Source organism: Narcine bancroftii, chromosome 12 (assembly GCF_036971445.1).
Source record: "Narcine bancroftii isolate sNarBan1 chromosome 12, sNarBan1.hap1, whole genome shotgun sequence".
Lineage (NCBI taxonomy): Eukaryota > Metazoa > Chordata > Chondrichthyes > Torpediniformes > Narcinidae > Narcine > Narcine bancroftii.
In genome coordinates this window covers 71,844,505-71,856,531 of record NC_091480.1, presented here as the reverse complement: position 1 = coordinate 71,856,531, position 12,027 = coordinate 71,844,505, and the positions used below count along the sequence as shown (strand labels likewise).

At 47.4% G+C, this 12,027-nt stretch overlaps 1 protein-coding gene across 2 annotated transcripts in view; it reads right to left on the bottom strand.

Annotated features, from left to right (window-relative positions):
• Positions 1-3,959, bottom strand: part of LOC138747523 (thyroid hormone receptor alpha) — a 471,266-nt gene extending 467,307 nt beyond the window's left edge. For both annotated transcript variants that reach the window (XM_069906806.1, XM_069906805.1), the window contains exon 1: positions 2,761-3,959. The gene's annotated coding sequence lies outside the window, so the exon portion shown is untranslated. The remainder of the gene's footprint in view (positions 1-2,760) is intronic.
• Positions 3,960-12,027: the final 8,068 nt, after the last annotated feature.

Genomic DNA, 12,027 nt, shown 5'->3' with positions numbered 1-12,027 from the left:
CAGATCATTGCTATTGATGACAACTGACCCCTGAGGCCCATCACAGTCTGAGAAGCAATCATCCACTTTAACTCCCTGGCTTCTCCGCCTTACTACCTTGTCATGAACACCGTGTGTCATGAAAGCACCATAAATGCAATTTTTTGGGGGGTAAAACATACGTTGCACTATAATATAAGGTGGACAATTTCACTTCTCCATGATTAAGTTTCTTTCTGCAGAAATGTTAAGGAAACCTTATTCGAATCAGCGGTATCTGGTCGTATGACTAGAGCCTTCGATTGACATCTGTCATCCTAATACCTGGACTACAATGCTTGAAAGCTCTTAACATCTTTGGTGAATTGCTGTGAGAAGGCATCCCCTTCCACCAGCCACGTCTTTTTTTTTTAATGACAGAATTAAACTGTTGACTAAAATTGAGTTTATCTGGGGTGTTTTTAACTCATCTGTTTGGCCTTCTGCACATAAGGCACATTCTGAAATCAGAGCAGAACATACTGGAGATATTCAACTGATGCGGGACGATCCACGGGGAAAGAAACCATTCTCTCTCAGCAGATGCTGCCGGAGCAGTTGAGCATTTTCTGGTTTTATTTCAGATTGCTGTTGGGACCCCCCCAATTTTGTTTACGAGTCCGAATTTGTTCTGCAGCCTGACGTGTTCCCCCTTGTGTTTTTGGATGTGATTGTCCATATCATCTCCCGGCGAGGTGACCCGAGAAGGTGGTTCCTGCGCTGACAGGGTCCACGTGAAATTTCGGAGACCCAAGAGCATTTCACCCGCCGCTAGTTTCGACACCTCTCTGAAGTCGCCGCCCAGGGACGTCCCGTCAAGGGGGAAACTTGGGAGTTGTCTGGGCTCCCCCCCCCCCCAGTTCCAGGGGCTGGGGTCCCGCTTGGTGATTTTGCAAACTCCGAAAACAGCACTGGACTGAAAGTGACCACAACTGTCAGGGAGCGGGACTCGGGACCAAATAGATCACGCGAGTGATGGCAACTGGTGGTCCCGGTCATCGTACCACGGGGGGAGCCCGAATGAGCCTTCGCGAGAGAGAGAGAACGATTGCCAGTTGAAACTAATTGGCCTCGACAATCGGCTTAAGAACGCGGTGTTTCTGAAGGCTCTCACGCCGATCTCTCACTCGGCATCACTCCCGATTCCGGCCGCCACCGAAGGCTGTGTCACCCACCCTCTCCAATCTTACTGCCGCCAACATCCAGTCCGCACCAGGGCGGCGGATGAACGAGACACGAGGGCCGGGGCCGTCAGTCAGAAATGCCCAGGTCCGCCTGCGGGTCGCTGAGTTGCCGGGCGGCAGTTCTGCTGCTCTGTCCCGACTTTCGACCCAGGGCTGGGCGCTCGCTTCAAACTCCGAAGCGCCAACGTCCGGACAAGGTCCCACTCCCCCACCCCACCCTTTCTCGACTTGGCCCAAGTCCCGCTTGGTAACATCGGCGGGAATGAATATTCACCCCGTCGTGTATGTTAACAAAGTTCCTCAGTGTCCCCCCCCCCCCCCCTTCTCTCTCTCTCTCTATTAAAAACATCACAAGGCTCCAAACGACCTGGCTGTGAGAGAACGTTCAATTAATATTGAAGTTCGAGTGCGCAAACACAGCAGCACAACCCACCCTCCAAGTTCGGGGGAGGAGGAGGGAGAAGAGAGGAGGGGAGGGAGAGGAGAGGAGGGGAGGGAGAGGAGGGGAGGGAGGGGAGGGAGAGGAGGGGAGGGAGGGGAGAGGAGAGGAGGGAGGGGAGGGAGGGAGAGGAGGGAGGGGAGGGAGGGAGGGGAGGGAGAGGGAGAGGAGGGAGGGAGAGGAGGAGGGAGAGGAGGGAGGGAGAGGAGGAGGGAGAGGAGGGAGGGAGAGGAGGGAGGGAGGGGAGAGGAGAGGAGGGGAGGGGGAGGGAGGGGAGAGGAGGGAGAGGAGAGGAGGGGAGGGAGAGGGGGGGAGGGAGAGGAGGGGAGGGGGAGGGAGAGGAGGGAGGGAGGGAGGGAGGGGAGGGAGGGAGGGAGGGGAGGGAGAGGAGGGAGAGGAGGGAGGGGAGGGAGAGGAGAGGAGGGGAGGGAGAGGAGGGAGAGGGAGAGGAGGGAGGGAGAGGAGGGGAGGGAGGGAGGGAGAGGAGGGAGGGGAGGGAGAGGAGGGAGGGGAGAGGAGAGGAGGGGAGGGAGAGGAGGGGAGGGAGGGGAGAGGAGAGGAGGGAGAGGAGGGAGGGGAGGGAGGGAGGGGAGGGAGAGGGAGAGGAGGGAGGGAGAGGAGGAGGGAGAGGAGGGAGGGAGAGGAGGGAGGGAGAGGAGGGAGGGAGGGGAGGGAGGGGAGAGGAGAGGAGGGGAGGGGGAGGGAGGGGAGAGGAGAGGAGGGAGAGGAGGGAGAGGAGAGGAGGGGAGGGAGAGGAGGGGAGGGAGGGGAGGGGAGGGAGGGGAGGGGGAGGGAGAGGAGGGGAGGGAGGGGAGGGGGAGGGAGGGGAGGGGGAGGGAGGGGAGGGGGAGGGAGGGGAGGGGAGGGAGGGGAGGGGGAGGGAGGGGAGGGGGAGGGAGAGGAGGGAGGGAGGGAGGGAGGGGAGGGAGGGAGGGGAGGGATGTATCCGCGGCAGGAAACCTCCCATGTCATAAACAAGCTGGTAAAGTGAAGCGGGTTGCAATGTCAGAGCCAGTTCACCCCCTTCTATTTGAAGAGCTGTGTTTTTTTAAAAAAACCTTGCGCCAAGTTCAAACCAAAACTTGGGGGTGGGGGCGAGTTTGGGATTGCAGGTCTTACCGCGGTTTCTTCTTCTCCTCCCCCGGCTCGTCCTTCTCTCCGGGACTTGGAGGGTTTCAAAGTGCAGAGGCGGTTGTGGCGAGTTCTCACTCTCCCCTTCACCTCTCTGGTTTCTGCTTCTCTTTCCTCGCTGTCAAAGCGAAAGTGGTTCCCAGTGCAAACTCCGCCTCTGGCACACGCGGACCCCAGCGCTTGTCCACGGCTGGTGCTCTCGCTGCCTTCCAATGGTCGTTGAGCGGAGCAGCGCGGCGCAATGAAGTGCAGGACGTGTGAGTGGAGCGTCCTCTTTGAGCATCGGGAAACAAACCAGTGAGTGTTTGAGCACCTGGGTGTCCGCCAGCAGCCAGGTCGGAGGTGCCCTCTGCAGGCAGCGCCGCCACGACCGTGCGCTCCTCGCCAGCCCAAGGACAGTCGGAACCCACCCGGGCTCCAAACGTCCAAGTCCGGACCTTCCCTTCAAATCTGTCCGGTGAAGGGATGAACAAGGTGTCCTGCTGCAGCCCCAGTGGGAATGAATGATGGGGTGGGTGGGGGGAGCAGCGATGAGGCCCCAAATCCCCCGCGCGGCTTTGCCCGTTTGAATTCCTTCGATGTAGTAATGTTGCCCGCGTCAAATACTTGCGGACAACAATCAGCTGCGGATCTTCTGCTTGGAATCAGTTCTGAGGATATGAGGTGGCTTCTGGAGTGGGAGTTGCTGGAGGGGCGTGTTGTCCCCCTTCCTCCATGTGTGTTTTGGCCATCATGGTTGTTAATCCGGTAGAGTCACTGGGGTTGCCAATCTGGCAACTCAGGGTATCACCTACCCCCACCCACCCCCAGACCATACAGAATCCTCACTGGCATTTTTGGTACTAATAGTAGTGAGATAAACAACTAGCGAAATTAAAATTACACCTTTACACTACAATATCCTATGTACAGAAGCAACGACGCGTGCTTGTGGCGCGTGGAGACGAAACCACCTGATTTGAAGCGTCGCTACAATTGGTTAGAATGACAGGCCTGACCAGAGCGCATGAGAAGGTTTGTAGCAGCCCGCTAACCGGGACGCGACCCGGTACACGATGCAGTGACCGCGAGGGCCAATGGCCTACGTCCCAGGTGACCACCTGCACGACGTGAAACAACAAGCAATGGCGGGAACGCCGCCCAATCGGAGGTCAGCGCTGCCGTGACATCACTCCTGTCGTCAGCAGCGGGGAGAGAATATAAGCGGAGCTGCCAGTGCAATAAATCAGTCTTCGACTTCGACTCCCGTGCGTGTCGTCCTTTCCACACTTCGCGGTAGCGCGCACGCTACAGGTTCAAAAATAGCATGTTTATAAGCTGGGCTTGTTTTTGTTGTTATAACTCACGACAGGGAACCCTTCATCAAATGGAGGTAGATGCCCGTAGCAGCCACCTGCCCACGTTTTGTCTACACCTTGATGAAGGGTTCACGCCTGAAACGTTGGTTATGGATCTTTATCTTTTTGACATAAAGGACACTGTTTGACCTGCTGAGTTTCTCCAGTGTCGTGTTTTTATTTCAACTACAGTGTCTGCGACACGTTTTACTGAAGTTGGGATGACCTTGGGTTTGGAGTGGAGGATATGTAGGTTCAACAACCATCCATTTGTCTGTCAGATAAACTCCATTCCAATGGTGCATTTTGTCAACAAAGTTCTACAATTCTCGGGCAAAGATGAATCCTCATTTGGCTCTGTAATTTGGGTTTCTTGTGGAGATTTGAGTAAAAGCGCAGCTTGGTTCCCATCATATAGCAGATAAAAAATGGAGTTGTATTTCTGCAGGCAGTCAGCTTTTTAAAAAATTTTTCACACTATGAACCATATTGACCAAAATACACATCAATATTTCCCTCTTGAATATACACAGTGTCATTTTCTCAGCTTTGAGGATGCTCTGCAGATCTCTGCCCCCCTCCATCTATTCTTTAGTTCAAGGGTTTGCTGCTGGGCTGATCTCTTCCTGAGAACCCACCACCTCAGAAGCCAATATCTTCCCCTCACTAACAATCAACACAGGCACACCTCAAGGATGGGTGCTTAGCCCACTGCTCTACTCACTCTATCCCCATGGCTGTGTGGCCAGACACCATTCAAATGCTGTCTACAAATTTTCCAATTACACCAGGATTGTCGGCAGAATCACAGACGGCAATGGGGAAGTGTACAGGCGGTCAATAGATCACCCTAGTGGAGTGGGGTCACAACAACCTCACCAAAACTAAAGAGCTGATTGTGGGCTTCAGAAGGAGGGTATCAGGAGAACATGAACTAGTCCTCATTGAGGGGTTAGCAGTGGAGAGGGTTAAGAACTTCAAATTCCTGAGTGTCAACATCTCTGAGGATCTGTCCTGACACCTCCAAGTTGATGCAATCAATTTTGTGAGGAGTTTGAAAAGATTCAGTATGTCAACTCTTACAAAGTTCTTTAGGAGTACAGTAGAGAATTTTCTGTCTGGTTCTGCACCCTCTGGTGTGGAAGCACCAATTCACAGGACAGGAAATGAATATAGAGAGTTGTGAACTCTGCCAGTGACATCATAGGCATCAGACTTAACTCCATCGAGGACATCTACAAGAGATGGTGTCTTAAGAAAGCAGCCTCTATCCTCAAGGACCCTCACCACCCAGACCATGCCCTCCTCACACAGTTACCATCGGGAAGGAGGTTCAGGAGCCTGAAGATGAACCCCCAGTGGCACAAGGACAGCTTCTTCCCTTCCACCATCAAAATTCTGAATTGACAATGAACCACAGACACGACCTCACTTTCTCTTCCTTTGCATCTATTTATATATTTTTTAATGTAGTTTACATCAGTGGTTCTCAAACTTTTTTGGCCTAGGCCCCACTTTAATTTTTCAAAAAAATGTACACCCCACCATTAGCGGAAAAAAACTTATATATTCAGAAGAATTTTTAATTAAATCATTTACTGCAACTGTATTTCAATGTAACTAAGGTCAGGAATACACTGGAACAGATAGTTCATATCCAACTACTACTTCAATATGTCAACCATCTCAAACACATTCAACAATTGTCACTTCAGTTGGAGCCTTGTCCCTGACGCTGGCTGCAGATTTTTTTGATTTGTTAGTTTCAACCTTAAGTCTCCACATATTGTAGTTTCTAGTCAGTTTCTCTTAGCTTATAGCAAATCACTAACAGTACTGAAGCCATATTCTACAAAATAAGACGATGGAAAATGTATCAATAGTTCCCTTGCTAAAGTAGTCGAGTTTGGGTATTTCTTTTTGATCTCATTAGACAGCGACATCATGGTTCCTTTCACTTGGAACAGAGTTTTCACAGATTCATCATGTTGTAACTCAGATAACTCCTCTTAGTATAGCACTGGAACTTCAGATAAGTCCACCAGGATACCCAAGAGGGAAAATCCATTGCCTTTAAATCATAAAATCTAAAATTGAAGTCGGCAAAGAACATTTTCAAATGGTCAACAGTGACATTTGGAGCAATATTATTTATCTCACACTTATTCAACCAATAGAATTGACTGAGATTTCTTGTAGAAATATTCCTTTGGCCTCTGCTCACCAAAGCCTCTTGAGCCAAAGCCTCGAAGCCCCATTCATTCACCAGGCCACTCACTCACTGCTCACTCCTTTGCCGTACCCTCCTTTTATTGACCCTTAACCAATTAACCCATCACTCTTTCCATGCTCCCCCTCCTCCTCCACTCGCCACTCGAACCAACTAGGCCAGAGCCCCGATAAGCACCAGAATTTATAGGCTTACCTTTCCCCTTACTCGCTCCATGCTCCTCCTCCTCCTCCGAACACCACCTGAACTCCGGTCGCCACCTCCTCCACTCAAACCAACAGTCATTGGAGGGAGGCATGGTGCCGCAGGATTGGCGTGTCGCAAACGTGGTTCCTCTGTTTAAAAAGGGCTCCAGGTGTAGGCCCAGCAATTATTCAACAGTAAGTTTGATGTCGGTGGTTGATAAACTAATGGTAAGTATTCTTAGAGATAATATGTATAAGTATCTAGAGGGGCAGGGATTGATCAGGGACTCCCAAAATGGGTTTGTGAGGGGAAGGTCATGTTAGACAAATCTTGTTGAATTTTTTTGAGGAGGTGACTAGGAAGGTTGATGAGGGTAAAGCAGTAGATGTAGTTTATATAGATTTCAGTAAAGCCTTCGGCAAGGTTCCACGTGGAAGGTTGGTGAGGAAGGGTCAGGTGCTAGGTATTAATGTTGAGATAGTCAGATGGGTTCAACGGTGACTAGAAGATAAACACCAGAGAGTCATGGTGGACAACTGTCTGTCAGGATGGAGGACTCAGGGCTCGGTGTTGGGTCCCTTGTTGTTTGTCATTTACATTAATGATTTGGATGATGGAGTGGTAAATTTGATGTGTAAATATGTGGATAATACAAAAATAGAAGGAGTTGTGGATGGTGAGGATGGTTTTCGGGGATTAAAGAAGGATTTGGACGGCTTAGAAGAGTGGGCTGAAAGGTGGCAGATGGAGTTTAATGTAGATAAGTGTGAAGTGCTTCATTTTGGGAAGAATAATCAAAACAGGACATATACAGTGAAGGGGAGGGCGTTGAGGAACAGAGAGATGTTGGAATAATGGTTCATCATTCTTTGAAAGTGGATTCTCATGTAGATCGGGTGGTGAAGAAGACTTTTGGAATGCTGGCCTTTATAAATCAAAGCATAGAATATAGGAGTTGGGAGGTGATACTGAGACTATTCAAGGCATTAGTGATGCCGAATTTGGAATATTGTGTGCAGTTCTGGTCTACAAATTATAGGAAGGATATCAATAAGGAGAGGGTGCAGAGAAGATTTATTAAAATGTTGCATGGATTGCAGTATCTAGAATGCAAAGAAAGATTGAGTAGACCTGGTCTTTATTCATTGAAGTGTAGCAGGTTGAGGTGGGTATTTGATGGAGATATATAAAATTATGAGGGGGATAGATAGAGTAAATGTGGGGGATAGATAGAGTAGATGTGAATAGGCTCTTCCCCTTGAGGGTCGGTGAGATTGGAACGAGGGGTCATAAGTTAAGGGTTGGGGGCAACAGTTTAGAAGTAACAAGAGAGGGAGCTTCTTCACTCAGAGAGTAGTGGCTGAGTGGAATGACTTTCCAGAAGAGGTGGTTGCAGGAGGGTCAGTTTTGTCATTTAAATGAAGGTTGGATGAGTATATGGATGTGAGGGGAATGGAGGGTTATGGACAGGGAGCGGGTAGGTTGAACTAGAGGAGTTCACTTAAATTGGTGCGGACGAGAGGGGCCGAGATGACCGGCTTCTGTACTGTAATTGTTATATGGTTATATAATTCTATGTGTTATGAATCCAAATATCTTTGTTTTTGCATCAACAAGCATCATATTTGCTACTTGGAGTTGTTTTTTCAATGTTCTTAATTTCTCAAAAATGTCCGTCAAGTAACTCACAGAAGGTTTGCCATCCGTTGTTAGCAAGAGCTTTCTCCTTCAAAAACTTGCTGAGGAAATCAAACAGTTCCATAAACCTTTTGAAGCAGTTCCCCTTTGACAATCACCTTACTTCAGTGTGAAGCAATAATCTCACATATTCTGCATTTTTACCGACACAAAACTGCTTAAACAGTCTTTCACATTTGGCATGAGCTTTGATGGCATTAATATACTTTATCACGGAATGCAGTATCTCATGTAGAACAAGGAAACTTTCTTGGCAATAAGTTTTCTCAGTGGATAACACAGTGCACAACCAACATGTTTGGATTTTCATCCTTCATTAATTTTAAACATGCTGGGTTTTTTTTACCCATCATAGCAGGTTCACCATCTGCAGCACGAGATACAATGTCTCATTTTGGTATTTCATTTTCATCCAAATAATTTTTGAGCTTGCTGTAGATATCAACTGCAGTAGTGGCTGTTTCTAAGGATTCACAAAACACCATCTCTTCTTGAAACACTTCCTGATCAATATATCTCACATAAGCCAATAACATAGCCTCGCTGTCCTGTACAGTAGATTCATCCATTTGTTTTGAGAACTTCTGTGATTTCAACTTCTCAATAAGCAGTTTTCAACATCTTGACCCATCTATTTCATTGCAGACAGTATTATTATTCAATGGCATTGCTCGGACACCTTTCTCATCCTTTTGCTGAATGTTTTGAGAAACAATGATACTGCAGGTTTAATCAGTTTCTCCCCAATCGTATGATTCTTCCCATGTTTTGCTAGCTTCAGGGGTACAATTCAGGACTGCAGTTTGCGCAGCAAATAATGAAGTGATTTTTGAACTATATTCAAACTTCTCTTTCAGTGATTTAAAATATTCCAATTTTGAATTGACATGGTTAGCATGTTTTACCCTCAAATGAGCTTCAAGACAACCTGCTTTCATTGATTCATTTGTCAAAGTCTGTTGGCAGAGTAGGCAAAAAGGTGCATGTTCATCGTGTACAGCAGGTATAAACCCAAACATCAAGAACACCACTGAGTATTGACAAACCTTTTTCTTGCTTGGTCTGCTCATTTTGAATATACAACAGCATGAGCTCGCTGAAGCAGATTAATACAACAGCACAAGCTCCTTGAAACAGATTAATCAATATTTTATTATGTCTTAGAATTGAAAAATGTGATAAAAGTAATGATTGAATCAAAGGAAGAATACTGACCCTTAAAAAATATGAAAAAAAACACTACTCTTTGCAGACGATGCCACTTTAGTTGCCCATTCAGAGCCAGCTCTTCAGCGCTTGACATCCTGTTTTGCAGAAACTGCCAAAATGTTTGGCCTGGAAGTCAGCCTGAAGAAAACTGAGGTCCTCCATCAGCCAGCTCCCCACCATGACTACCAGTCCCCCCACATCTCCATCAGGCACACAAAACTCAAAACGGTCAACCAGTTTACCTATCTCGGCTGCACCATTTCATCGGATGCAAAGGTCGACAACGAGATAGATAACAGACTCGCCAAGGCAAATAGCGCCTTTGGAAGACTACAGAAAAGAGTCTGGAAAAACAACCAACTGAAAAACCTCACAAAGATTAGCGTATACAGAGCCGTTGTCATACCCACACTCCTGTTCGGCTCCGAATCATGGGTCCTTTACTGGCATCACCTACGGCTCATAGAACGCTTCCACCAGCGTTGTCTCCACTCCATCCTCAACATTCATTGGAGCGACTTCATCTCCAACATCGAAGTACTCGAGATGGCAGAGGCCGACAGCATCAAATCCACGCTGCTGAAGATCAAACTGCGCTGGGTAGCTCACGTCTCCAGAATGGAGGACCATCGCCTTCCCAAGATCGTGTTATATGGCGAGCTCTCCACTGGGCACTGAGACAGAGGTGCACCAAAGAAGGGGTACAAGGACTGCCTAAAGAAAGCTCTTGGTGCCTGCCACATTGACCACCGCCAATGGGCTGATATCTCCTCAAACCGTGCATCTTGGCGCCTCACAGTTCGGCGGGCAGCAACCTCCTTTGAAGAAGACCGCAGAGCCCACCTCACTGTCAAAAGACAAAGGAGGAAAAACCCAACACCCAATCCCAACCAACCAATTTTCCCTTGCAACCGCTACAACCATGTCTGCCTGTCCCGCATCGGTCTTGTAAGCCACAAACGAGCCTGCAGCTGACGTGGACATTACCCCTCCATAAATCTTCGTCCGTGAAGCCAAGCTAAAGAAGAGAGAATTGAAAAATGTGATAAAAGTAATGATTGAATCAAAGGAAGAATACTGACCCTTAAAAAAACATGAAAAAAACACTAGCGCATTTTTCTGACGTTTTTTCTCGCAGAGAGTACATCAAAACTGTGCTAGCCTAGTGCTTCATTCTCTGGGGTCCCTATTTTTTTTCCAATTTTGGCGTTCCCCTCACGCTGGAACCTGGGGCAGGACCCCTCTCCCCCCCCCCCCCCCCATCAATATGCTAGTGCACAAAGAAACATCCAGATACAGGTCTCACTCACTACTGAACTGAAAAAGTAAAGGGGTGTGGACGGAGACATGATTGTTGAGATAATTTGGAATCCTCATCACCAATGAGATAATTTGGAATGGATGATAATAAGACCGGTCAGAAAAATATATAATTATAATGTTAACCAAGGATAACAACAGTTAAAATAAGAGAAGCAACAGAGAAACATCAGAAAAGCAAAAAACACATTATGAAAATGAAAAGAACAAAGTGATTTTACTTGAAAGTTACCACGATTGTGTTGTACTGACAGTGTGGCCAAGTCACATATTTTTCACACCAACATAACAAGTTTATTTTTTCAAATCAACTTTTTAATTATTTCCCAAAATATTCCTACATCCCACAAAAATATTCTTAAGCCCCACGCCCCACCAAAAATATTCCCACGCCCAACCGGTGGGGCGTACGCCCAGCCGTCGGACAGCAGCAGCAATCATCAAGGATCCACACCACCCAGCACAGCTCTGTTCTCGCTGCTGCTTTCATCAGGAGAGAGGTCTCGGGGCCACAAGACTTGCACCACCAGGTTCAGGAACAGCTGCTCCCCCTCCACCATCAGACTCCTCAACAACAAACTCAATCAGGGACTCATTTCAGGACTCGGACTTATGCACTTTATTGATTTTTTTCTCTCTGTATTTCACAGTCAGCTTGTTTACATTTCTTTATTTGTTTACATGTGTATATTTTTTTCATTTTTTGTACAGATAAGTGATAATTCTGCCTGGCCCACCGAAAATAGAATCTCATGGTTGTATGTGATGTCATGTATGTACTCTGGCAACCAATTTGAAATCTAAATTGATATAGAAATCTCGTAATCACTGAATAAACTGCCTTTGTAAAAGGAAAAAAAAGTAAGTCTTTGGCTAATTTCCAATAGCAGACCATTGTGAAACCACACACTATTCTGAGAATCTTTTGTTTCTGATAAGGACCCAGAAAGGACCCAGTCTTCCAGAAAGGAATCTCTTTTACATCAGTCCATAAAACCCATGGGCTTTCTTTAACCATGGGCTTTCTTTAACCATGACCATGGAGAAAATTGAAAATACCCAGATGTCGAGGAACTTGGGAGTCTTGTGTAGGATATAAGAGCAGGGATGTGATGTTGAAACTTTATAAGGCCCTGGTGAGACCTCACTTGAAGTATTGTGAGCAGTTTTGGGCTCCTCATTTAAGAAAGAATGTGGTGACATTGGAGAGGATTCAGAGGAGATTAACAAGGATGATTCCGGAAATGACAGGGTTATCACATGAGGAGTGTTTGA